At 47.5% G+C, this 26,529-nt stretch overlaps 2 long non-coding RNA genes across 2 annotated transcripts; both read right to left on the bottom strand.

The window, feature by feature from the left end:
- Positions 1-5,349: 5,349 nt before the first annotated feature.
- Positions 5,350-13,964, bottom strand: LOC129382394 (uncharacterized). The gene is made up of 14 exons (XR_008610460.2): positions 13,764-13,964; positions 13,625-13,681; positions 11,833-12,710; positions 8,506-11,759; positions 8,231-8,409; positions 7,953-8,151; positions 7,675-7,873; positions 7,397-7,595; positions 7,119-7,317; positions 6,841-7,039; positions 6,563-6,761; positions 6,285-6,483; positions 6,005-6,205; positions 5,350-5,932 (listed from the first exon to the last, which is right to left on the bottom strand). It is a non-coding gene; the product is annotated as an uncharacterized lncRNA (long non-coding RNA).
- Positions 13,965-15,471: 1,507 nt separating this feature from the next.
- Positions 15,472-24,189, bottom strand: LOC140218748 (uncharacterized). Its single transcript, XR_011894920.1, has 4 exons — positions 23,672-24,189; positions 23,530-23,597; positions 23,251-23,450; positions 15,472-15,616 (listed from the first exon to the last, which is right to left on the bottom strand). It is a non-coding gene; the product is annotated as an uncharacterized lncRNA (long non-coding RNA).
- Between the last annotated feature and the right edge of the window lie 2,340 nt (positions 24,190-26,529).

Consider the following 26,529-nt stretch of genomic DNA (forward strand, 5'->3'; position numbering starts at 1 on the left):
GACATGTCAAGGGGGTCTGTCCAAACTCGTTACTGTGTCCCCGGTGTGCTGAACCTCACGCGGAGGACACGTGCCGGGCTACTGTCCTAAAGTGCGGCAACTAATGGTTGCCATGCTGCCTCGTCTAGGGACTGCCCTCGCATCAAGAAAGAGGTCGCTGTTCTCAAGCAAATGGTTCGAGACAATTCGACTCGCAGGGAGGCTGCTGAAACGATCCGGCGTCGGCGTAACAGAACCTCAAAAAAAGGCAGACATACGAAAGGAGAGGTCCTTCCAGTGTAGCACCGACATTCTTCAATCAGGCCAAAAAGGGGCTGAACAGCACAAGATAGTCAGCTGAAAATCTTTCTCAGGAAGAATGGCCTGCGCTTCCGAGCCAGCAACTTCCCACAGAACCACAGATTGTCAAGGCCGCTCGGGAGTTTACTCCTGCCGCTGATGACACGCCCAAAGCAGATCGACAAGTCATTTCAATGCTGCGTCCCCTCATAGATTCTATTCGAGTGATCCTGTCGAACCTTGGAACAACGTCTGCTCGAAGTGCACTGAAGGTACCGGACGCCTTAAGCCCAGTGCTTGAGTCTCCAGTAGGCCATGGCCAACCATCGCCCATCCTTTCGAGAAGTCAAGGCAGCGTCAATCATGCAGTGGAACGCAAGAGGACTAAGGTCACGTCTTTCAGACTCGTCAGTATATATGTACTAATTTGTTCCCAATCATTGTCATATGTGAGCCTAACGTGTCAAAACCAATCAGATTACCGGGATACGAAGCTGTTATATCCGCAAAAACTGAGGCATGCAGCAAAGTCATCGTTTTTATTCGTCGAGAACTGACCTATGTGCAGCCGATTCCGCCTCATGATAGCAATCAATATGTTTGCCTAACAATTAAAAAGGGGCAAACTCACGTTTACACTTGTAAGCGTTTATATATCGCCTTGAAGTAATTTTGATCCCAAAAGATTAACGAACATCTTGTCGGCGTGCCCTGCTCCATATGTCATTATCGGAGATATTAATGCGCACCATATGGCATGGGGAAGCACAAGGACAAATGCAAAAGGGCAAAGACTACCAAGCTTCGCCTGCAACCACGGCCTTTCACTCCTGAATGACGGCAGCCCAACGTTTATACGAGGCGTGAATTATGGCAGCTGTCTTGACCTATCTTTCGTCTCCAGCTCTTTCACAAGATGTGTTAAATGGTTTTCGGATATCGAGACACATGGAAGTGATCACATTCCGACGTACCTTGTCGTCAAAGGGATGTCCAGGTCCTTCCCGCGGAACACCATTCGATTGACTGCACTAATGTTACTTCCAGCATGGAAGATGCTTGTCGGGAGGGTTTGTCCTTTGGATTAGAGGAAACAATCAAATCTGCAATACGAGACGCCACGCGCACGGTCACGGTTTCGTCGAAGCACACGGAACTTGATAGAGTTGCAGCGACTTCGTGCTCTCCGTCGTCGTGCGGAGCGGCGTTACCGGCGTACAAAATCCGTCGAAGACCTTAGGACCTTCAGGTGTGACACGCCCTCAGATACGTTCAAGACTTCAAAAAGCTGCTACTCTGACAGCTATATACCTCCGCAACCAAGATCTTGAAATTTCGTCAGACAAATGTGCACTGACGGCACTCACTCGCAAACCAATGGCACCCTACGGCATCTCAATAAATGGCCAGATAATTTCTTACGAGAAGACTCAGATTTCTTGGAATAATCATTGATAGAGATCTCATGGAGCCCACACGTTACCTACTTGAAACAGCGTCTGACAGAAATTTTACAGCTTTTCAAGTTTCTGGGCGGAAAGTCTTCGGGAATGTCAGTGCATGCAATGTTGGAATTGTACAGGGCTCTTTTTATGGGCTTCTTGAGATACAGTTTGCCCGTACTGACCAAAACTTGCCAGAAATCTTCGTGCTCTACAGGCTATTCAAGCTCGGGCTCTCAGGGTTTGTCTTGGTTTGCCAAAATGCACATCGAAAGTAGCGACTATTGCAATCGCTCGGGACCAACCCATACAAACACACATTGTGGTGGAAGTGTTGAGAGTGCACATTAGGCACGTTGCCCGTGCCTGTTCCCACCATCTGGGAACACTACCGTCAGAAAGGCCACAGGCATCATTTTGTACCACGATTTCAGATTATTACAGCTGCCTTACACCAGGCTTCACCCCCGCAACTAAGCCATCGATTCCTCCACGGTGTTTGAGTCGACCTGCAGTGCACCTCACCATACCAGGAATCAGGAAAAAAATCTGAGCAGTCGCCACCTGTTCTTAAACAACTAACTCTGCTCCTTTTGCACGAGAGGTACGCCGACCACGTACATATTTATACTGATGGATCGCCAACTCTCCAGTGTTCCTCTGGAGCCGTGGTTTTCCCTGCGAAAGCCACCACCATCAGTTTCAAGACCTGTCACCCAACGACACCGATGGCTGCGGAACTTGCAGCTCTTCGGGCTGCACTTCGTCTCGTCAGCCAAGAACAACCTCGAAGATTGTCAATATTCAGTGACTCGAAGGCAGCACTGCAGTCTTTGCTATCAGCCCTGCGGCGTGGACCACACGAACAACTGGTATACGAGATTAGAGAACTAATCCATACCTTGACTGAGAAAGGACACCACGTGACATTTCAGTGGCTTCCAAGTCAGTGCGGCGTCACAGGAAACGAACACGCCGATAACGCTGCTCGGTCGGCTCTTCAAGGCGACGAAGAGGAGCCGATACCATTATGAAGGACAGATGCCGCAAGAAAACTTCGAATGCTCAGCCGAGGTATCACGTTCTCCTTGTGGAATGCAGGAAGTATCCAAAACAACCGGCTGCACAACCTAGACTCTTCTCTACGCCTTTGCATTCCAGCTGGACTCTGCCGTCGCGAAGCTACCCTGCTTTGTCGAAAATGGCTAGGGGTGGCGTTCACCAAGTCCTTTGCTTTCCAAATCGGATGGGCCGACGACGCCTCGTGTGATAACTGTGGTAACGAGGAGACTCTTCAGCACCTTCTCTGTGACTGTTCTCGCTATAATTTACAGAGACGATCGCTCGCAAACGCGATAGGGCGCTTTGACCGAAGACCTCTAACAGAGGAAGTTATATTAAAATGCCGCCACCACAAGCCATCGCAGCAGAAGGCGACGAGAGCACTGTTGCAGTATTTAAGGGCTACAGAATTGGACAAGCGGCTGTAGCATGAACAGATGTTCATAGTGCTGCAAGTGCTGCTGTGCTGTGCGGTGACAGTGTGCGGCGACAGTGACCAACTGTGATTGTATGTCTGCTCTTTATCTCTACTTTGTTATCACTTTACCTCCCCCTCCCCTCTTTCCCCAGCGTAGGGTAGCAAACCAGATCTTCCCCTCTGGTTAATCTCCCTGCCTTTCTCTCTCTCTCTCTCTCTCTCTCTCTCTCTTTTTTTTTCTGCGTCCACGTACCAGTTGCGTTAGACAAAGAAAGCCTCCAATGACACATTAATAAAAATTATGAGGTTTTTACGTGGGAGAACCACGATCTGATGATGCACGCCGCAGTGGGAGACTCCAGTTATGTGGAATACCTGGGGCGTTTTAACGTGCACCCAAATTAAGTAAACGGGTGTTTTCGCATTTAGCCCAGATAGAAATGCGCCCGCCGTGGCCGGGATTCGATGGCGCAACCTCGTGCTTAGCAGCCCAACACCATAGCCACTAAGCAACCACGGCGGATGCATATCAAGCAGTCCAAATCACCACACTGGTCGTACCGTAAATTGATTGCGAGTATTGTGTGGCGCAATTGCAGGACTGTCGTGTAACTGAAGATGAAAAATAAAAAGACACTTTCTACAGTAAGGCTCCATTGCGCTGTGTGTATGTTAGAGGTTAAGAAAAATGCATTCGACTGAGCACAACCGCGAATGCGTGGTTGCTCGACTTTCATCACAGCGTATGAAAGCAGCGAAAAAAAAAAAAGGCAGAGCAATGCGGCATACCTAACCATTTACCAAGAACAGTGTTCATTTTATATTTGGTTATCCAGCAACGCAGAGGTAAGCTTATTACAGCTTGAGAACAATGGAAGTAATTCGTAATAAATCAAGTGTGCGTCCTTATATCGAGATTAAGACAACAGTGGTAGCATGTGCAAATTCGATCCCTATTCAACGTAAACGCATTCAGATGCATGCGAAAAGCAATGGAAAGACTCACATCGTACAGAAAAAAAAAGTACGGGGGTAACTGGTAAACTTAATTCGCTTTAACACAAAAAAATACGAGTAAAGCGGACATTTCTAATCAAGATTTTTTTGAGCTTGCTTGTCACTTCTCTAGACGTTTACACACGACTTGGCATAAGGGGAGTAGATGTAGCCCCTTCGAAGCAGCTGTTTGACAATGGCTCACGCGGTGCACTTTAATCATGAAATTACACACGTGTGCGTAATCTGAACTACAGTCAGCTGGCAACGTCACACCCGCGTGAAGGGCGCCATGGCGTTTCAGTTTTCTTACCGATCTTCCAAAGTACGCGATAGTTGTGGACACAAATATGAAACTACGACGCGGTGTAAGCGGTGAACAAGGGACGACAGCGGGTAGCACTGTCCGATGAACAAAGACAGGTAATACATAAGTTGGACCATGTAGATCCATAAAAGTATTTGATGAGTCAAGGACACCAAAAAACTAGAAACAGCGAGCCCGGTGACCTTTACCACCAAACAGTCTTAAAGATGGACGTCATTATCATCATGAGCAAATCAGGAAATATTTGTTGGCGAGAATAACCACCCTCCCCTTTCCCATTCATTGACATTGCACCCTTTTGTAGTGGCATGTTAATCTTTTCGTGTCATTGATGAGCGACGTGGAAGAACCGAGAATGTGTGAAGACCATTTCTGGCACGAGAAAGGCGCCTGAACAAATCCGCTGAATGCTGAAACGAGCACAGAGATCAACCCATGGACCAAAGCCAAAGAAACCAACGGTTCGACCAATCCAAAAGCGCATGTCCGTAGACGACAGTAAACCATCAAACCAGGAACCTTTCAACAGGAATGAACCGGGAAAAGTGAAGCAAATGTGACGTTGGAAATACTACCAAAACAAAAAATTCGGAGTGCGCCAGGTAGCAGCGGAGCTCATGTCATACGGTCTCGATCGAAAAAAAGGAGCGCGCGCGAGCGCGCGCGCACGCGCGCACACACGCACACACACACACACACACACACACACACACACACACACACACACACACACACACACACACACACACACACACACACACACACACACACACACACACACACACACACACACACACACACACACACACACACACACACACACACACACACACACACACACACACACACACACACACACACACACACACACACACACACACACACACTACTACTACGAAAGAGTACAATGAATGAATGTCCATTACTCTCGCCACCAAAAATTTACAGATCGGCTCATGAAAACATCGACAGTCATTATTAAGTACCGAGTGGTGTCAATTTAACCAGACCTTTACTGTTCGGCTTCGTATTACCCCATTCCTAGAAGCGCTATCCATTCGCTGAGCAACGTACCACTCTTCCAAAACAGAAAAGTTTGCTACACAAAACTTAAATATGCCTGCGGAATAAGGCAACAGCGAACTGTAGGAGCCCATCCGATGGACGGTCTCGGTACGGTGACCACACGCAGTCCTTCAGAGCATGAACACGCCGTTGACAGTGCAGGACACCGCCAAGACAGGCGTGCGACGCGTTCACTAGTGCGAGGAAGCTTCTTGTATAGAGCACGCGGCAGCACAACCGGGCTGATGAGAGTTGCTCGTGAGGCAAGGCCAGGAATGTTCTTGTAAATGAGAGTGCTGGAACGTTTCTCTTGCGCCACAAGCTACAGCAAACACTGGGAACCTGAAATGACACAAGACCTGTTGGTCATTCGAAAACACATGCGTAGTACAGTCGTGTGTACGCGATATTTACCAGAATTAAGTGCAAGGGCGCCAGGCTCAGTCCAGTCTGCCAGCAGGACGCCATCGGCGAGAGAACGCAGAAGCAATAGCAGTCGCTCATGGAACGGGTGAAGCTCGTGCCCGAAATAATCTTTTGGAGCGTATACCGAAGAGTCGTGAAGAGCGCACTGGGCACGCTTGTTGACAGCAATTGAAAACAGGAGTGCAGAAGCTGTAACGACACAGTGCGTATTTGTTAGACACCCCGGAGGACACAGTCGTAATACCAGTCCCGTGTAAACGACGTTTACCAGTAGTTGTGCAGGTCGGGGAGACAATTCCAGTCTACCAGCAGGACGCCACCGGCGAGGGAATGTAGAAGCAATAGCAGTCGCTCATGGAACGGGTGGAGCTCGTGCCCGAAATAATCTTTTCGAGCGTATACCGAAGAGTCGTGAAGAGCACGCTGGGCACGCTTATTGACCGCAATTGAAAACAGGAGTGCAGAAGCTGTAACGACACAGTGCGTATTTGTTAGACACCCCGGAGGACACAGTCGTAATACCAGTCCCGTGTAAACGACATTTACCAGTAGTAGTGCAGATCGGGGAGACAATTCCAGTCTACCAGCAGGACGCCACCGGCGAGGGAATGTAGAAGCAATAGCAGTCGATCCTGGAGCAGGTGATGCACGTGCCCGAAGTAATCTTTTGGAGTGTAGGCCGAAGAGTCGTGAAGAACGCGCTGGGTACGCTTGTTGACCGCAATTGAAAACAGGAGTGCAGAAGCTGTAACGACACAGTGCGTATTTGTTAGACACCCCGGAGGACACAGTCGTAATACCAGTCCCGTGTAAACGACATTTACCAGTAGTAGTGCAGATCGGGGAGACAATTCCAGTCTACCAGCAGGACGCCACCGGCGAGGGAATGTAGAAGCAATAGCAGTCGATCCTGGAGCAGGTGATGCACGTGCCCGAAGTAATCTTTTGGAGTGTAGGCCGAAGAGTCGTGAAGAACGCGCTGGGCACGCTTATTGACCGCAATTGAAAACAGGAGTGCAGAAGCTGTAACGACACAGTGCGTATTTGTTAGACACCCCGGAGGACACAGTCGTAATACCAGTCCCGTGTAAACGACATTTACCAGTAGTAGTGCAGATCGGGGAGACAATTCCAGTCTACCAGCAGGACGCCACCGGCGAGGGAATGTAGAAGCAATAGCAGTCGATCCTGGAGCAGGTGATGCACGTGCCCGAAGTAATCTTTTGGAGTGTAGGCCGAAGAGTCGTGAAGAACGCGCTGGGTACGCTTGTTGACCGCAATTGAAAACAGGAGTGCAGAAGCTGTAACGACACAGTGCGTATTTGTTAGACACCCCGGAGGACACAGTCGTAATACCAGTCCCGTGTAAACGACATTTACCAGTAGTAGTGCAGATCGGGGAGACAATTCCAGTCTACCAGCAGGACGCCACCGGCGAGGGAATGTAGAAGCAATAGCAGTCGATCCTGGAGCAGGTGATGCACGTGCCCGAAGTAATCTTTTGGAGTGTAGGCCGAAGAGTCGTGAAGAACGCGCTGGGTACGCTTGTTGACCGCAATTGAAAACAGGAGTGCAGAAGCTGTAACGACACAGTGCGTATTTGTTAGACACCCCGGAGGACACAGTCGTAATACCAGTCCCGTGTAAACGACATTTACCAGTAGTAGTGCAGATCGGGGAGACAATTCCAGTCTACCAGCAGGACGCCACCGGCGAGGGAATGTAGAAGCAATAGCAGTCGATCCTGGAGCAGGTGATGCACGTGCCCGAAGTAATCTTTTGGAGTGTAGGCCGAAGAGTCGTGAAGAACGCGCTGGGCACGCTTATTGACCGCAATTGAAAACAGGAGTGCAGAAGCTGTAACGACACAGTGCGTATTTGTTAGACAACCCGGAGGACACAGTCGTAATACCAGTCCCGTGTAAACGACATTTACCAGTAGTAGTGCAGATCGGGGAGACAATTCCAGTCTACCAGCAGGACGCCACCAGCGAGGGAATGTAGAAGCAATAGCAGTCGATCCTGGAGCAGGTGATGCACGTGCCCGAAGTAATCTTTTGGAGTGTAGGCCGAAGAGTCGTGAAGAACGCGCTGGGTACGCTTGTTGACCGCAATTGAAAACAGGAGTGCAGAAGCTGTAACGACACAGTGCGTATTTGTTAGACACCCCGGAGGACACAGTCGTAATACCAGTCCCGTGTAAACGACATTTACCAGTAGTAGTGCAGGTCGGGGAGACAATTCCAGTCTACCAGCAGGACGCCACCGGCGAGAGAATGTAGAAGCAATAGCAGTCGATCCTGGAACAGGCGATGCTCGTGCCCGAAGTAATCTTTTGGAGCGCAGACCGTACAGTCGGGCAAGAGCGCGCTGGGTACGCTTGTGGACCGCAACTGAAAACAGAAGTGCATAAGCTGTAACGACACAGTGCGAATTTGTTAAAGACTGGAGGATAGTCGTAATACCAGTCCCGTGTAAACGACACTTACCACTAGTAGTGCAGGCGAGGAGGAAACCCCAGTGAAAAGACGAAACGAAGATGCAATGGAAAATAGGAAATACCCGACTGGATTGTGCCTGACCCATGTGGTGTAGAAGAGAACTGCGAAACGCGAAACTCGCCATGGTTCTTGACGACGCAGAAACTGACAACTTTCATTTTGAACTTTTTGCAGGCGGTATATACTGGCTCAGCTCCTCAGAAAGAAACGATGCATAAAGTGGACGATGTAGTTACAAGGACTGTTCAGAAGGATGGAGAGAGCAAGTTAAGGTGTAAATCAACGAAGTAGCAATTGGAAGACTATGTCGAAGACACGAGACAAACGCAGCAGTGAGATGAAAATAGAACTGTTCAATGCGAGATGTTTCACACCTGGAAAGCACAACGAGCGAGTTCGGAAGAATCTGAATAACTACCGTATCGCACCGTCAAGCAATTCGAGAAGACCGACTAGCAAGAAAATTAAGCGTAGCATTTGACGCCTCGTGGTTAAGATGAGGAACGTTCTGAATGATGATCTGCAGACAGGAGTAAATGTGAATGCGGATGTACCAACACTTATTTTCTAAGAAATTCTTGCAATGACAGCAAACGTAATTAAGTTATGCTTGGAACATAAGAAAACCAGGCAGAAGCGTGTACATAGAAGCAAAAAAAGAAGTTATCCGAGCTGCAATGAATCTTAGGAAGTGGACATCGAACAGTGAAGAAATGAGAATTTGAATGCTCATCGAGGTGCCGTTCTTACGTGATAAAGCGAGACCAGTGTTCTAGGAATGAACTGGAACACGGCCGACGGTATTCTCCTTTCCCATCGATATGAAGACTCGAGTAAAATTCTGACGAAGCGATGAGTATTTCAAGCCAGGGCGAAAATATTTGGTCGGCTGGAATTTCTAACGCCCTGCACTGCAACAGCTAATATCGGTATTCAGTGACGGGAAAAAACCCGAATATTGGGACAACCCTCTCCCAGACGAAGATAAATGCTCTATGGAGAAATATATCGCGGAAGATAAGGGACTAAATGCCTCAAGGCGCATCGACAAGAAACGGAACGTAAGCACCGACACTTCTCGGATGCAAGCCCGACGGTGTATTCAAGTGCAGCATTCATGGTACTGATATCAGTGTGCAGACAGTGCTGGTCCTGGCAAAGAACAGTAGCTCTAATTAACACCGTCGTCAGTCTCGCAAATTAGAACTTGCGAGCAACAGTAAAGTGTCGTACCACTTGTACAATCGTGCTGCATTGGAGAAAGAAAATGTATGAAGCAACTGTTGAACACAGTACAAAAAAAAAAGGATTACTCAGTAGGAGAACAATGGGGATACGTCAGTAGTATTGAAAAATCGAGCAGATATAACCAGGAGTCACTGTAGAAAAGATGTAGTGAACAATTTCGTGGAAGGGATTCCAGTTGCTACAGACCAAATAGCCGTTACAAAATGCCGGTTAATAATGAAAGGAAAGGAGATGATTCTCGTGTCAGATATACGTCGAAAAGGATCTCAAGACGAGGAATTGAAGTTGACAGGTTCGGCAGTTACTTGAATACTTGGAGAGCAACTACGTGATGTTTTTTTCCGTGATTATTAGAGGACAAGTTCAATGGTCCACTAAAAGCAGAAGAAATAAGTATTGCCGAAACCTGCCTCATTTGGCTAGAACAAAGTGCGTATATTGCAAAATAATTGCAGCAATTCAGCAAGCAAGCGAATGTGCAGATAATAGGTGAATACCAGATATCTTGAGACAAAGACCCAATGAGACTTCACGGGCGCCTTCGGTAGGGCCCGTATCACAAGAGCAGCAGCACGCGATCACATGTAAATGGAAGAAATGTGGACTATTAGTGCGACACCTATATGGACAAACTTCATGATGGAGTACGCGGTACACTCGCGCGTATAATAACGAGATTTAGGGTAATCGGAGGGCGAAAATAAGTGAAAGTAATACGACAGTGCGCTGTGTGGCGAAGATACAATGCCAGATCATTTTAAGAGCAAGTACCTCCACTTGAGGATAGAGTAACGAAGACCACATTGTTTGAAATAACTGCTCTACGTTTCAACGGTGCGCTGGGAGCAACTACAAAAGAAAAAAATACAAGAAAGCGGACATCCAAACTTTGTGTAGCAACTTTCACATGTGCTGTGACAAGAGGTGTACACTGGGAAACTGTTGGAGACGCTTCACATCGGTTTTCTACACTATTTTTGGCGTTTCTCAGGTCGAACATAAATGTTCTCAGCAACAACGCAAGACCTTCAGGAGAACTAATAAGAGATTGAATGCGGTCACAGCAACATTACGTCGATAAACAACTGAACAATTCATGACTTATCACCAAGTGAACATTTCGTCCGCAAAACACCGTGTGGGAGCGGTTTCTATGAAAGGCTCATTCGTAGTTTTGAAGGCTACTGCGGAGAGCAATCGGTCGATGTGTACTGCATAATGGAGAACTATATATCCGAGTACACAAAGTAGGTGGTATCATTAAGAAGCAATCGTTAACAGAAGTTCACGATGGACCTGGAGAACCCATTCCTCTAACGTCTGCGGACCCGACGGGCGGAACCAGAAAACTGGGAGGAAACATTGAAGAACAGGACGGCAACCTTCGACTAAAGTGAAGACTATGTAGAGTTACAAAAGCATTGTGAAAAATGTGTCACTCCGAGTAGACGAAATAAATTACGGGTGAGCAAATGAACTCAACTAAGAAATACAACCAGGAATGGAAGAAATTCAACGTCGTCTTGCTCGGTGAGCTACAGCCTTTTAGAAACTGGCGAAGGAAGTTTTCCGAAGCATAAACCTAACCTCGAAGGTCTGCATAGTAAATACATCCGACAGCGAATTTAATCGGAAGCCCACAGAGTTTCTGTAGTTGCTGAACCGGCAAGGTGTAGCAACAAGATTAATGAAAGGAGCACTGAGTGAACGCGAACCATAGCCGTCAGAGGAAAACACGGCTTCATTCGAAAGCAGACGTTCGGAACCTTAAATGTCACAGGGCTTATACGCCACACGAGAAAACATCCGTAGTACCATTGGAGTGTATACGTGGTACTTGTCAGAAGCAGTGCAGGAAGTTGAACGAATCTCGGCATCCCAGCTGAAAGCCACCGGTGAGAAAAATGCAGACCTAACGCGGCCGGAGACGATGTCCAGAAGCACCCGCTAGATATGCTTGTGAATAGCCGCAATGGAAAGCAGACGGTAGGAACCTGAAATCAGACAGGGCTTGTTAAACACTCAAGAACACAGCCATACTACTATTCTAGTGTTTATGATACTTACCAGGAGTAGTGCCGAGCGAGGAACAAAGTCCAGTTCACCAGCAACACTTCACCGCCGAGGGAATGCGAAATAGTTAAGACGGTTGGTAACAGCACGAGTGGCGATCAAGGTCATCTGCGACGCAAGGAGGAAAGTAAACAACCAGAAAAGAACTGCTGGAACAGCAAAGAAATGGACCACTTACCGTAACTGCTGCACGGCCGAGCTGCGCTCCAGACCGTAGGCGACGTAAGGTCGCCGCAATAGCTAAAAGCTGGCGAGGTAATTTCCGAATGCCGTTTGCTTCCGTCATTCCACATTTCGCTCGATAGCACTGACACGCGTGGGCTATCTCCATCACGAAATAGTGGGGTCGGGTCGCAAGGCCATTCGGATGGGTCCATGTCCCTGACGCAGTCGTAAGAGGACGGCTATCAGCTGTAGCCTGCGCAGTGTGAGCTAAGCCTGTGTGCCAGCTAAACCTGAAGCTATACACCGCCACCCCGCAACACATGGCCCGTCCTCTTCGATTCCGGCACGGAGAAGACCCGTGTGGCCACAAGCCATGCCCACGAAACCTCGGGCTTACAGCTAAGCAATTTTGTAATGTAGCTATGCATCCTAGTGAGCGCTAGCTAGTGCAACTGAACAAAGAGTTAACTTCTCTAAGGCGTGCGCCACCCTCGCCAGCTAGACCATCTAGAAAAAAACACACCCAGTGCACCTGATGAGCGTTTAGGACGCTCGATGCGAAGCTCGCAGAGACGACGCTCGCCGTGACGAGGGGTTGCCGCGCAGGTCCTTCGGTTATTGGCCACGCTCAGACTTGGATGTCCAGTGCAAAGCCGATGTGCAAACGAGCACAGCCGGGGAAGGATCATTGCTCAAAAGCATCTGATCTGAAACGTAGGCAAGAAAATACTTGGAATTTTGAGCAGAAACCAGTGCTGCTAAATTGTCACGTGTACTTCAGAAAAGCATATATACGCTGTGAGGAAGTCGCTTGCTGAGAATCTGAGGCCAAATTCCCTGCAGCTGACTTAGCTAAAACCCATTCGACAAGGAAACGCTAAACAAGCACGATGGAGGCCAAGATATGTGTGCCTAAGTGGCCGGTAGCTGAAAAAAAAAAGTTTCGAAACCAGGTACAGTGCCTTGATAAAATGCCTTTCAAACCTCAGACATCGAGTGCTAGTGTCAGTTATTCACGCGTTCAAGCAATAAATAATAGGAATAAAGAAAGCTATCTGTAAATAAGAAGCTACACTTCGGGCTCCTCATCGGCATACTTTGCTTAGAAAATAAAAAATTGCACGATGTTCTGTTTGTTATACATGGCCACGTTTTGTCTGAACACATGGCCCAAAACGTATGAAGCTGGTGGTCATCACCCCGTAGTGCAGCAATTCAGCGCTTAACAAAAGATCTAACCAGCTTTGCTGAAACTTTTCAAAATTTAGTCTTACTCGCACTGTAGACGCCAAAAATGTGGCCGAGGTCGCTGACGTGAGCCTTTTGTAATATGTCACTGCAACTTGCAGTCAGCTGCACAAAGCGTAACCGAAGCTGGCCACACGTAAGACGACATTTAGAAATCTCGCAAAATAGGGCCCGTCTAATAATTCAGGCATGTCGCATTGACTTCAGCTGTCTGCTAATATAATTAACTACTGTTGCCCATATCCGTACATTGCAGCACATTAAATCGAAAAATGCACTTCTGACGTTAAAAAATATAACATGTTTTCATTGCCAGAACAATATTTCCCCCGTGATCTCGGACATAGTGTCCACAATATGTAAAATTTCCCACCTTTTGGCAAAACTGCCTCGGACGTCCTCCTCGACCACCGCCATCGAAAACGGTTATCTGCAAAAAAAACATCAGCGGGCTTATTGTCGACCACTCGAGGATAGAGCCGAAGTACGAGACGTCAGTACGCGATACTCACCAGTATAGTGGTGGGCGAGGAGCAAGTTTCCGACTGCCAGCAGGACGCCATGGGTGAGGGAATGTAATTTAACAAGCATGGTCGGCCAGAGTACGAGCGTTGCTCTAGGCCATCTCCCGAGGGGGACGTTGGGAGGATGGCAAACGGGGAGCAGCACACTGGATAACCCGACTCATGGGCCTCAATCGAACGCAGACGTCGGGATCCTGAAAAGGCAGTATCCGTACTGAGCATTTCCACTAGAACATACCAAAGCGTTTTGCACAAAAAATTTCTCGCTTTCTCGAAAAAGCATGAAAGCGATTTCGCGACACGAGTGGAGCTTTGAACAGGACAAGTTAATTGAGCTACCGATGTTGCAAACAAAGGAAGCAATATTAAAATATGGAACGGTAGTTGAATGAAGTATGAATATTTCTGTACCTAAGATGGGCCTTTGATGAAGTCGAATACTAAGTACTCTTCAGGATGTTAAATTAAAATTCAATTGTGGGGTTTTACGTGCCAAAACTACTTTGATTATGAAGCGCGCCGTAGTGGAGGACTCCGAAGGTTTCGACCATGCACCTGGGGTGCTTTATCGTGCACCTAATGTAAGTACACGGGTGCTTTCGCATTTCGCTCCCATCGAAATGCGGCCACCGTGGCCAAGATTCGATCCCGTGACCTCGTGCTCAGCAGTCCCACACCATAGCCACTGAGCAACCACGGCGGCTACTCTTCAGGATGTTCTTATATAAGTGGGTGGGGACTTAATTAGAATCTATCTACAAAACTGTAAAATTGTGTTTCACGGGTGCGTCAATCTCTCAGCTAATGTCAATGACTAAAGGTGTAACACAAAGGTATTTTAGGGCCGCTTTTATTTTTGCTTTATAGGTAAATAATATCGCTACCATTCCACCAATATAAAAACAAGTTTTGTACATGGATTACATGAGTTGTTTCGTGTAGCGCTGACTTAACTAATACAATCAAACAGGTGGTTAAGGGAGTTGCCAAAGTTGCTAGATGCGAACGAGTTTCAATTGAAGCACATAAAGCAAAGCGAAGTCAGTATTCTTTGTAAGTTTCCAATCACGAGAGTAAACCCTTTAGGTCTCTATGGGCATTGATCATATAGAGCGGACCAACAGCATAATATTATTGGATGCTTTTCATGACTACCTTGGAATGACGACGTTGGCAATTTAAACATGAAGCCATCTGGTAGAATAGGTGCTTTAGGAAGGGCGAGACCAAATGCCACTTAGATGTATTGGTAATGGTAATTGAATAAATAAACAAGGAAGTAATTGCTGATGGAACGCTAAGCTTTGTTTATTCATGGGATGTGTTGAATTATAATTACCATATAGTAAACATTTCATGCTTGCTTATGAACTGGTAGTCCAGATAAGTGAATTTTGATAAAGTGCATAAACATTTACATTTGCTTTTTTATTTTAGTGACAATGATAGGTTACCGCTGTTGCTCGAGTGCAAAATATTGAGGACAGGGACCTAGTCAGGTATCGACAAGCACTTGTATTCCCTGGTTTTCCTCGTATTCTATTTCCTTTGTCGTATACTTGTCCAAGCGATGAAACGAATTTATGTAACGAAAGGGAAGGTGAATCTAAAACGAACCGAGGCAATAAGGCTTATTGTTCGACCACTCGAGGATACAGCCGTAGTACGAGTTGCCTGTGCGTGGTACTTGCCCGTAGCAAAGAAGGGCGATGAGCAATCTCGTCTGCCAGGAAGACCGCACCGGCAAAGGAACGGTCGGTCACGGTACGAGCGGTGCTCTAAGCCATCTCCTGAGGGGGACGTTGGGGAGCAGCGCGCTGGATATCCACCTTACACGTGGGCTGCAATCGAAAGCAGAGGTCAAGATTCTGGAACAATAAGGCACGGATGCAGTAAGGCCAAGGGCTGGGCGAAGTTGGTACATACTGAAGGAGGAATTGAACCAGTTAACCAGTCGCATACACAGCAAAGAAGACTAGATGACGATGCTCGTTTTACTATTAAGCGACTCAACCAACATCGTCCTGTGCACTTATCGCAGTGTGTATGCATCTTGATCGCTGGTTTAGTTGCTTGTTCAGTAAGGCATGGGCATGGCAGTGCTACCAGCACTCACCTCTTAATTGACCACTTCTACGTTCTGCAGCTAATGTTCGCGCCGGATCTGCCGGCGCGCGTGGAACAAGCGGTGTGGTTCGATGCGACTGGGTGCGCAGGAGCCCATCGCCACATGCTGCTTCCTGCCACACCTTTCGTCGGATTAAGTGGTACGACGCGGAACGGCTACACGTGCGGACCGCTCCGCACACAGACACAGCGAAACCATACCTCCGAACTTGATAACGCCGCACCGTCAACGCCGTCGTGACCGGGCGTGGCAGCGCTACCTGCACTCGGGTCTCAAATTAACCTCCTCACCCACATTGTGCAGGTGGGTAAACGTGGTACGTGTTAGCGCGAACCACGACCATTCTTGGTGATCGACACGGTTGTGTACTTCAGCTTGCTTCTTATGCGAGGGTACATTGAAACCAACCAAGGACTAGACCTTAAGCAGATCGCTAAGGAACTTGAGAAAACTGCTGTCGCTATTAAAGACAAGAAAAAGAGACTGGTTGAATAATAGAAACTCGTTAACGATGTTGCAAAAAGATTGAACGCTTGCGAAATCTAGGTTATGAATGGAATGACTGAAACAAAATAAGAGACCATCTCGAAAATGTACGTTGCCAAGTTACATCGTTTATGGCATATGGCGTCTATGGCGAACGAGTACGCAAGTAGAAGATACCGTTGCTACGGGGTTTATTGACAGCGGGAAGCCACTTCACGTGGAATCGTGCGCAGAGCAGCCGAGTCATTCTCGACAGACGCAAGCGCGACTTGCAGCGCCGAACCTTCCTTAATCTCAGCAGCAAGGAGGCAGGAGTGACACACGAGCTCTCTTCGGCATTACACAGTCGGGACATGCTCGGTCAGGAAGCGGTCACTATTGAACGCATCCTTAATGCAAGGCAAGACGAAAGGCAAAGCAAGCCGTGTTATATGTAAGCTCCCGAATTCTATACGAGCGGTACTTCAATGAGGTTACAAATTGAATAATACGGATATGGTTTATCGAGGAAGACGGCACGAAAAGCGCGAAAACAAAGAAAGGCTTGGTACGGGACTAAAGGTTTCGTAAGAGACACGAGAAAGTGTCGCTCGCGTTCGACAAGCTATGCAACAGCAATCTGCCATACGTGTGTGGTGTGACCGTTAGAACAAAGTGCCATTGCGGACAAATTCGGAGTCATCGAACATGTTGGAATTTCTGTGAAACGAAGCCTCCTTGAAACTGTTCATACTGGCGTGTTTGACGGAAAGAAAACAGGCGCGTGCACGTTCTCTTGCCTAATTAACCGCGCTACACAATGCGACATCTTAAGCATGCTTGTATTTGTTCGTGTCTTATTTTAATTGTACCGGCTGCTTTCTAGGCAATGACCCGTTCTATGCATGTTCCATTGCACCACCCCCTTCCTGGCCGATCCCCCGCTGAGGCTATACGCCACAGTATGGAAATCTATTGCAAAATATCGAAGCACTCGAACACGATGAGCAAGAGAACAGCTCCTGGTCACAATCACGTGATACTTTAATAAACCGTTCATATTCGAAGCAGTCACCGGTCTATAGTTTTTAACAATAATGCCGTGAACCAGCGTACTACCTCCACGCCCATAAGGAAGGTCAACCAGCAAAGAAGCAGAAAAGGAAACCGCGGTGGAGCAGCGTATCCGGCAACGAGACCGAAGAGAAAACCACATATAAACATCGGGACAGGCCACTGACAAGCAAGGCACCATTGTTACTCGACTAGAAATGAGCGAAGTATATAGTAACGAAGAAATGGAAAGCGCTTCGCCCCCAGATCACGAAGCTTACCAACGCAATTAGCAGACCAAAGTTGCACACAACGCAAGAGAATAAGCGAACGCCTCAACAGCGCCAACAAATGGAGGAACTTGTAGCAGAAAATACTAACAACGATCTTGCCTACAATAGAGTTCAGAATTCGAGAGGCCATACAGTTAGATTTGAACAATAGAACAACGCCGGCGGCATCACTAAGTGTAGAACAAGACGCAAGGAAAATACATAAACTACCTAATCTGGAAATGACAGGAAGAGCTCTGGAGTGGAATCGCTTCTGGGCTCAGTACGAGTGAGCCGTTCACCACGGATCCAACATGAGCAAGGGACAAATTTTATTGGCATCTCTAACCGTAAAGGCAGGGTATGCTGTATAAGGGCTTCAGTGCTTTATCTGCATATGAAAATTGTGGTGGAGCGATAAAAATACGAACGTCCGGAAATCGTGAACGATCAGTGGAGACGCGCATGAGCGCGCTTTTGAGACTAGAGACAGTGAGGTCGGTGCAATAAACTGATTAACCAGGCAAGATAGTGGACGGAGCGCAGTTGAACAGATTGTCGGTCTGCACCTTCAGCGATTCGAGTGCCAGTTTCGCGTCGATGTTGACAGCGTTGAAGAGAGCAATTCCACCGGAGTTATTGGTGCAGTTCAAGTGAAAAGAAGCAATGAAAAACAGCTCAGCTATGAAAGCTAGCGTGCAAAGCAACAGGAAAACAATGCGAGGAAAAGCTGGACAGGCGTAAGTCATTTTAGCGATTGCAAATCTCTTTTCAGAAAGGCGCACAGTATGAACTAGATAGTTGCAAAGCCAAGGAATAATAGCAGACAGCTTCGGAATCGCAGCTTTTATAGCTCAAACAGAAGCCTGTTGTGCAAGCAGAACAACCACGCAACTGAGGACTGTCGCCGGAACATTCCAATAACGAAAAAAATGCCATTCTCACTGAGAATAGTGTTTCAGATGCACCCGGTCAGAACACTGCACTTATTTGTAGAGAAAGAGGGAAATGTAAGCAGTGCAAAGAACAACATGCTATATCAGTAGACATAAAGGTGTGGCAAGGTAGAGCAGGTCACAACACAGCAAGCGGAAGCGACGGCGGCTACTATACACGCAATTGAAAATGCAGAACAATTTTGCGCTTTTGGAGACGGCTCTACCTTCGATAGGGGGAGAATAAGGGTGGCAGAGAGCGCCGATTGCTATTAGACAGCGAAAGCCAGCGGACATTTATTGCAGCTGGATTAGTAAAAGAAATAGGAGCGAAGATATGACAGGAAAGGCTGACGACTGGTTCATTCGAAGGAGACGAAAAATTCAAATTAACATTGTCCAATTAACTGTAGCAACGGGAGGAGACAAATCAGCCGTGGTAATAGAAGATCTACAAGCCGATGTAATGTATGTTTTCTACCTGCTACAACTCAGAATTTCAACTAGAGAAATTCAACCAAAGCTACAAGTGGCGGATGACAGAACCGAGACCACTGCAACAGAAGCCATAGGACTGCTGAAGGGCTCAATTATTGGGAGTTCCTCGCTGGTAGAACGTAAAATATCGAAAGCAGATTGATGGCAGTAGAGACAATTCGGGGTTGAATACGACAAGGTTCCCCTGAAAGGGCCCTAAAACAATTTAATCAAGCATAAGATCAATCATATACGGTTCTGAAGGTTGAAGCTGCGGAAACAATTTATGAAGATCTACAAAGGTTTTGGAGCATTGAATCAACGGGGATCCCCAGACAAAGTGTCAATACTAAGGAAGCCGAAATTCAATCACAGAGCAAAAGAAACCATTTCAACCAAACAAACCATTTGAAACAAGTGGCCGAGCGATTTGGAGATGCGAGAAACAGTACAGAAAGATTTACGTGGATGATGTATTCCTAGGGTAAGCAACTTTTTAAGGTGCGGGAAAGTTGTACGAAAAGGCAAAACAACTGATTAAAGAGGCGGCGATGAATTTGAGAAAAATGGACATACAATGAGGAGAGCGTAAATGAAAGAAATGAAAACGAAAGGGACGACGATCACATAGGGATTCGATCGTAAGGATACACAATGCTTCTTGCCATTTCATGGAAGTACTCAAAAGACGTGCTATCCTGTCCTGTGGACAAGTATGCATCCTTACCAGCAACAGCGTACTTAACCAAAAGGACAATGCTGCACAAGCAGCAGGAAGGATTTGATGCTCTTGGTTTGCCGTCACCTTTTACGATACGCGCGGAGATAGGCTTTCAAAAATTAGAGAATGGACGACGCGTGAGATGAGCCACTCCTTAAAGAATGCGACAAGTGGAGGGACCTGATGTCTGAAACGAAGGAGCTGCTAGTTCTAGTTCAATACTACGCAAGCAAGGATTAATTAGAACAAGCATACAAGCTGTATGTCTACGCGACTCCAACAGCATACCAAGCGGCAGTACACTTGGCAGTCGTGCAAACCGATGCAACAAAGTCAAGCCTACCGACAGCGAAAAGCGACGTAGCTCCAATCAAAGAGCCAAGTTTAGCAAGACTTGAGCTAATGGCAGCGGTGATAGCATCAAGACTAGGCGTCTACATCAAAAGTCACTTCACCGCAAGAATTCAAGAAGCCGCCTGCTTGACCGACTCGATTGTACATCATTGTTCCAGAGGAACAAGTAAAGGGGATAAATCAGTTAACAGAGTCGAAGTAAGAACACAAACGAGCGAGCCGTTCATTCAAGGTGACACTCTGGCCGATCTACACCCACGTGGTATAAGCGCATGACCGACTAAAAAAATATGGTGGCATGGACCCGATTGAGTTACACCCGTGTAGCCGGAAAGAGCAAGCTTAATTCAAAAGAATGTACAGATGGACGATCAACACGAAGCGCATTGTCACACCTGCACGGGAACAAGAGAATCGACTAATCTTGTAAATCAAATTAGTCACACGGGCGGCATCCAAGAGTAACAGCATGGGAATTCAGGTTCATATACAACGCAAGATCACAAAGACCGTTTACAGGAAGAAATATAATTGCAGAGACATATTGGACACGACAAAAGTACTCGGACAACCAAGTGGCAATGCTGAGTCAAGCGCTAAATCGTTGAAAATAAATGGACAAGTCTATTGTTACAACAAAGGACTGGCAAGACAAAAAGGACGTTTGCACAGCCATGAATCAAAGTTGGCACGTCATCGTATTTGCAAAGGACGGGTATTTCGTGGAACCGCCAATACGTCACATTCATCAAATATTGCACGGCGGATTTCAAGCAACGCTAGCGCAACTGCAGGCTAAGTACTGAATATTGCAAGGTCGCCAAGCTGTAAAAAGTTTTACATAAATGCATAGTTTGCAAGAGGCGTAACCCAAGACCGGCCACAGAAATTCTGCCTCCCCTCCCGGCGGTCACAGTCAACGAATCAAGGCCATTGCAAATCACAGGAACAGACTTCACTGGAACACTTTATGCGGAAAACAAATAAGACATTGTAAAACATAACGTAGTAATTTTCACCTGCGCAGTAACGAGAGGAGTGCACTTTGCGATGACCCACGACATGTCAATATTCAGTTTTTTTTTTTTTTTTTTTTACAAGCTTTTCGGCAACTCACCGCAAGACGGGCTATACGTGCCGCAATCTGCTCGTACAACGCGAGTACCTTTACGAAGGCCAAGAAGGAAATGCTTGAAGCTGTTGGGCACGGACGGGTGAAGGATTACTGCAGTACACACCGATGGAAAACAATAGCCGAGTGCGCCCCGTGGAGGTGGGGGGGGGGGGGAGAAAATTTTTCGAGCGCCTCATACGAAGCCTGAAGACAACGATGCGAAAAATAATCTCAAGAAGTACAACTACAGTGGAGAAGTTACGCACAATTGTAGTAGAAGTTGAAGGAGCGCTTTACAATTGACCGTTAACATACGTGCATGGCGAGCCTAATGAGCCCATGCCACTGATATCTGCAAACATAGGCGGACGCCAACAGCTTCAAAGTGGACATACAAGGCTATACAACGGTGACGTTGAAGCATGGCGAAGCAGATGCGAACTCGTGAAAGCTTGGTGGATGAGATGGCATCGCGAATATCTCAAGTAAATAGGTGCTAGTCAAGCGAAACCATTGTCCAAAGGCGATGCGGTGTGGAGACCGGGTCGAAGAACATCTTGGAAAAATGTGCCAAATTGAAAGAAGTCACCCTGGACGCGACGAAATAAGGGCTTGTGTAATTCAGGAAGGCATCAAATAATGTCTCGGAACATCTGCGAACATCTTTGAAGGGTGCCTCAAACATGCCGCCAGAGCCCATCTCAGTGCAAGTTGGAAGGCGGGAGCCTGTACAATATCTTCACCAAGGTACCCGAAGACTAATACGAGAAAGGCTCCTTGCCGCGAGCTACTTCAATAAACCATTCATGTTCGAAGCAGTCACCCGTCTCGATCGTTCTAACATGCATCATCAACACGTCGCGATCATCCGAGAGCTAGTTACGGTGTGCGCAGTATGGAATCTCCCGCTTCTTGGCCCGATACCTGGCTATGGGAAAGTGCCACACATATTGGTTTGGCACGTAAAGTCGCCTAATTTATTTAAAGTTTACCACTTCTGCCACTCGCCTTGCGAGGCAATGATAGTGCCGACTTTTCTCCCCGGCTATGAACAATGGTGCGCACGGAAATCCCGCATCGCTATCCGTCCTGTGCACTACGTAGACAAACAAGTCGTTTGCGCAAGGCAACATATCACAGGAACTCTGCGCTAGAGTAAGAACGTACGACGTGAAAAAAAAAAAAGTTCACCGCCAATTGCCGTCAATCAACGCAAACAGTAAAGAAATCTTCGCTTATACCAATTCCAACAACGCGTGGGAGCCGCGTAATTTTTTTATGCCCTATGGCGTTCAGTATCACCGAGCACCTGGCAAAGTGGCCACACGTTGGCGCTCCTACTAAGGGCGTTTGTGCCTGCAGTAGTCCCACCTGCTGTGCTCCGATTCAAGAGCGGCAGTATTGGGAATAACAGTAAGAACAGTATTAATAACAATGAATAAAAATGAACACCAATACTAAAAATGAACACCAATACTAAAAATAAACACCAATACTAAAAATTAAGTTATTAAATTATGGGGTGTTACGTGCCAAAACCACTTTCTGATTATGAGGCACGCCGTAGTGGAGGACTCCGGAAATTTCGACCACCTGGGGTTCTTTAACGTGCACCTAAATCTAAGTACACGAGTGTTTTCGCATTTGGCCCCCATCGAAATGCGGCCGCCGTGGCCGGGATTCGATCCCGCGACCTCGTGCTCAGCAGCCGAACACCATAGCCACTGAGCAACCACGGCGGGTAATAATAAAGGTGAACACCAATAATAAAAATTAACACCAATAATAAAAATGAACACCAATAATAAAAATGAACACCAATAATAAAAATGAACACCAATAATAAAAATGAACACCAATAATAAAAATGAACACCAATAATAAAAATGAACACCAATAATAAAAATGAATAATAGGACACAGCGATAGTGCTAATCGTGTTTAAGCGATATTTACCAGTAGTAGCAAACGAAGTCCCCCGTAGCAGAAGGACGCCATGGACGTGGAAATGCAAAAGAGCCAACGCGGGCAGCCACGGTAAGAGGTGCTCAAGGCCATCTCCGGTGGGGGACGTTGGGAGGATGGCAAACGTGGAGCAGCACACTGGATATCCTTCATACTCGTGGTCCGCAATCTCGAAAGCGGACCTCGGGATCCTGAAACGACAACAAGATTCTTTTTTTTAAGCACTCGACAACACAGATGTACTACTATTCATCTGTACGTGCTACTTACCCGGTGCAGGGCCACAAGGCCACACCGACGAGTGAACACGGTAGGCCGCGCGCGGTACGAGTGATGCTCTGGAATATAGCGAGGACAATAAGCACACACTGAAAAACAAACAGCAACAACGGCAATGAAACGGGCAGCTTACTGTAGCTGCTGCCCGGCCCAGCTCCGACGAAAACAGCAGGCGACGTCCGGCGTCGAGGTGCTGCGTAGAGCGGGTTAGTGCCTAATAGCTGGCGAGGTAATGTCCGAATGCCGTTTGCTTCCGTCATTCCACATTTCGCTCGATAGCACGCGCACTGACGCGCGCGGGCTGTCTCCGTCACGAAATAGTGGGGTCGGGTCGCAAGGCCATTCGGATGGGTCCATGTCCCTGACGCAGTCGTAAGAGGACGTCTATCAGCTGTAGCCTGCGCAGTGTAAGCTAACCCTGTGTATCAGCTAAAACCTGAAGCTATACGCCGCCACCCCGCAACACGTGGCCCGTCCTCTTCGATTCCGGCACGGAGAAGACCCGTGTGGCCGCAAGCCATGCCCACGAAACCTCGGGCTTACAGCTAAGCAACACTAACTTTACGCAATTTTATAGTGCAGCTATACAACCCTAGTGAGCGCTAGCTAGTGCAACTGAACAAACAGTTAACTTCTCAAGGCATGCGCCACCCTCGCCAGCTAGACCATCTAGAAAAAATGCACAAAGTGCACACACAGGCCTTTTGAGCGTTTAGGACGCTCGATGCGAAGCTCGTAGAGACGACGCTCGCCGTGAGGAGGGGTTGCCGCGCAGGTCCTGAGGTTAGTGGCCACGCTCAGAGTTCATCCACAGTTCAATAGTCCCGGCGCCGTCGGGAGGTGGAAACGCGCACAAACAAAAGAACGAGTACTCGGCAGGAACGACTTGCGACTTATATACGCTGCGCCGGCTCGACCGGAGTGTCGTTCGCGTATAGTAACGTAGTTATGCCGGCTGGCGGTCACTTACACTCCGGGAGCTCGAAAGCCGTGCCAGGAATTGCCGAGACGGCAGGCGGGTCGGGCTACAAGTCTCTCGAGGCGTGCCTCACGTTTTGCAGGCCCGGGGCATGAAGCCAGTGCTTCCAGAGTCGGCCGAAGGCGGGAACGTGCGCAGCGTGCAACTTCGAAAAGCGCTGCCACTGTTAGCGCGTAGTTAAGACCAGCAGGACCTCGAGGTATGGTGCAGCGCAGAAGGCAGCCGAGACGAGGCACGTCGAAGTGGACAGAAAATTCAAAATGGCGGCCCGAGCCCCCGGATGCTCGCTACATGCCGACGACGACCGCGATGCCAAGCTCTTCCGCGCATGCGTTGATACGACCGGGCCATTTCTTTTCTTCTCTCATTGGGTTAATGCCGAACTACGTCACTGGCTCGCTAGCCGCCGCGCCGGTGTTATCACCGCGATCGGCGCGAGTGGGGATGGTAAAAACAAAGGAATAAAAAGAAGAAAAAAAGTTGCATCCTGCGTACGGTTGCCGAACTCGGAATGTTCTAGAAGCTTCCACATGCTTCCACTGTGTTCTTGGACACGGAATGGCGTTAGCGCTGTCGCCGTAGTTTTATCGATATTATAACCCGCCGACGGAACCTTCGCGGTCAGTGGCTCCGTGGCCGCCTTCGCATTCGCGTTGGGCTCCGGCAGCGAGCATGACTTGCAACTCGTGAGCGCGCGTCGCGACATGGTTCGAGCTGTCTGTACACGCAGTCGCCTGCTCCTGCCACACCGTTTCTCTTGGAACAAAAAAGAAATGAAATTCTAGGCCTTCAATTGCGTGCCCGAACGACACGATCTTATTATGAGACATGCCGTAGCTGGGGCACTAACGGGCTAATTTTGACCACCTGGGGTTCTTTCACGCGCATCTAGAACTAAGTACAAGAGCGCTTTTGCATTGCGGCCGTTATCGGAGTGCGACTGCCGCGGCTGTGATCGAACCCTCGACCCTCGGCTGAGCAGCGGAACCCCAGAGCCACTCGACTTGCGCCACTTGAGCTTTTTCCGGATATTGGTGTCCCAAAACTCTGGCATCCTGTCTTTGTTGGCAACGTAATAGAGAGGCGGAGAACGAAGAGCTCAGTTAATAAAAAGCCGCTCTTCCTCGACTCTGAATCACTCGGCGAAAAGACATGGCAAAAGATTTTGGACGATAAAATCACACGCACGAAGATTTCATAACCGCAAGAAATATCATGACAAAATTATTCTATATAGCACCTAATCACAAATAACACTTTTAAATATATTTCGGTTCCTCGTTGAAAACTTCATTTACCAAAGATTAGTGCATCTGATCCTACCACCTGCTTCCTCCGCGTTGGTATTGTCGATGGTATATAGAGTTAATTTTCCTTACTTCCTAATTTTTTTCATAACTTTATTTAAATATTCTTTTGTTTTTGCTTTGCGCGGCGACCTCTCAACCATGGCCTCATTGAGCTATGACCTTCTCTTGCTAAGCACGAGTTGTCGTCGATTCGATGTCTGTGGCCAAGGAAGGCAGCTAGCTGCTTAGCATGGGTGCCACTTTAGCGCAGGGTGAAACAACCTTTCATTTTGGGTTAAGAACTGTACTCAAATAATGTAGGTAATGAAGTAGCTGCGTGTCCAATCAACGGAACGTTTATAGCCATGGCAATTTCAATGAATACTGCATGATACACCGCAATAAAAAAAAAAAAAAATTATCAACGTGGGTATGTTTTTTGTTCTTTTTCATAGAGCTCCGAAATGCCATGAGACACTTTACATACCAACAAAATAATTATAGGCATGTTCAATTAGCATTGAATATGGCAGAATTGCCAAGAAAGAAATGTCCAATCGTTTTTTTTATTTTATTTCTTTTTTTATACAACACTGAGACGCCATGTAACATGTTTACAAGGGCATCCACATCTCAGAAGTGTGCGAGGACCGTAAGTTTGAATTCTCGCTTTCCCAAGAAAACACGCCGTGGGAACCGCGTAATATCTGCTTAATCGCGTGT

The sequence above is a fragment of the Dermacentor andersoni genome, chromosome 6 (genome assembly GCF_023375885.2).
Source record: "Dermacentor andersoni chromosome 6, qqDerAnde1_hic_scaffold, whole genome shotgun sequence".
Taxonomy (NCBI): Eukaryota; Metazoa; Arthropoda; class Arachnida; order Ixodida; family Ixodidae; genus Dermacentor; species Dermacentor andersoni.